Genomic DNA, 1,455 nt, shown 5'->3' on the forward strand with positions numbered 1-1,455 from the left:
GCACAGCCCAGACTCTGGGCCTCAGGCGCGGCCCTGAGGCTCCCCAGTTGTCCTTCGGTCTCCCTGCGGTCCCCCAAGTATCAGGAGGAGCAGCGGCACAGGACCAGTGAGAGAAGAAGCGCTGGGTGCAGTGCACCCAGGGCGGCTCCGGCAGTGATGCTGGCACCGGCACGAGCACCCCGGCCGCCCTTGGTCTGCCCCAGCTTGGCCCTGCGCTCTGCGGCTGCGACCCTCGGAGGAGGGGGGCAGCTGGAGGCGCCCGGATTGCGCGGACCCCCGCAGAGGCCAGGAACCGCGCCTCAGGGAGGGGCTGTCATTGAGCAAGAGCAGAGTCGATTCTGGCTTCAAAAAAAGGAAGCAAGGAAGCAGCAGCCATCCGTGGCCTCATGCCCCTGCCGACCTCTATCTCATTTTCGATTTTCTACTCTTTTTGTTTCTAGATAATTGGGACGGAGGGAGGGGCGAAGAATTGCAGATCGTGGTGACAGTTGGTAAATATATGCATCTTAGTGAGGAAAGATAAGGAGAAGAGAAGATTGGAAATCCAGCTTTGGGGTTCGTCTTTGTCGGTGACTCACTGTGTTATCTTGGGCAAGTAGCTTAACCTCTTGGGCTCAATTTTCTCATCCATGAAATGGGAACCAATGTCTGATGTGTCTTCCTCGCGGGGTTGTTTTCATTAGGACTTTAATTGGGAATGGCAGTCTTTTGGGTAGGTTGTTTTTGTGTGCCTTGAAGTCAAAAACTATGCATAAGCCCAGGGATAAAAACCTCCGTGAGAGGACAAACCTCAGAAACTCAGAGACCTGAGCACTGGTGTTCCTCCCCTTCCAATCCTTGAGCAGGAATCGCTCCTTGTTGGGACTGGAGGAAAGGAATGCTCTTCCTAATTGCTTCCCCGTGTAAAGAGGGATTGGGTCCCTGAGGAGTGAGGAGAGCAAAACTCAACCAACATGCGGACCATCTGGTAGTGTGTGTGTGCGCGCTTGCGTGCACGTGTGTAAGGGGCTGGGTCTCCAATAGTTGGACATTTTCATTTCTCCTTATCTCACACTTTTCCTGCTGGTACCAATGACCACTTCGTGAAGAGCAATGAATGAAGCGCAACTCATGAGTTAGGAAGGTGAATTTCATTGAGAAATAACATTTTTTATTGCAGTTCTGGGCATGAGAGTCCCGGAATGGCGAAGGTTCCGGGAGCCCCGCGGAGCCAGGTGCGCTGGCCTTGGTGCTGAAGGTAAAGGCTTAGCCTGCGGAGGCAACCGCCTCAAACCATGGGCCATCTGCTCAAAGCTAAAAGCAAGGGGATCACACCTTTTTAATACCTCCCGTCCAGAGTGTGTGCTTGTTTCCGTTGGGGGGGTTTAGGGGGGAAGGGTATGTGTGTGCGCGCGCCCGCGCGTGTGTGTAATAAAAAATAACATATGAAAGCATAGTGACATTGTCTAATAAAAT

The sequence above is a fragment of the Rhinopithecus roxellana genome, chromosome 11 (assembly GCF_007565055.1).
Source record: "Rhinopithecus roxellana isolate Shanxi Qingling chromosome 11, ASM756505v1, whole genome shotgun sequence".
NCBI lineage: Eukaryota > Metazoa > Chordata > Mammalia > Primates > Cercopithecidae > Rhinopithecus > Rhinopithecus roxellana.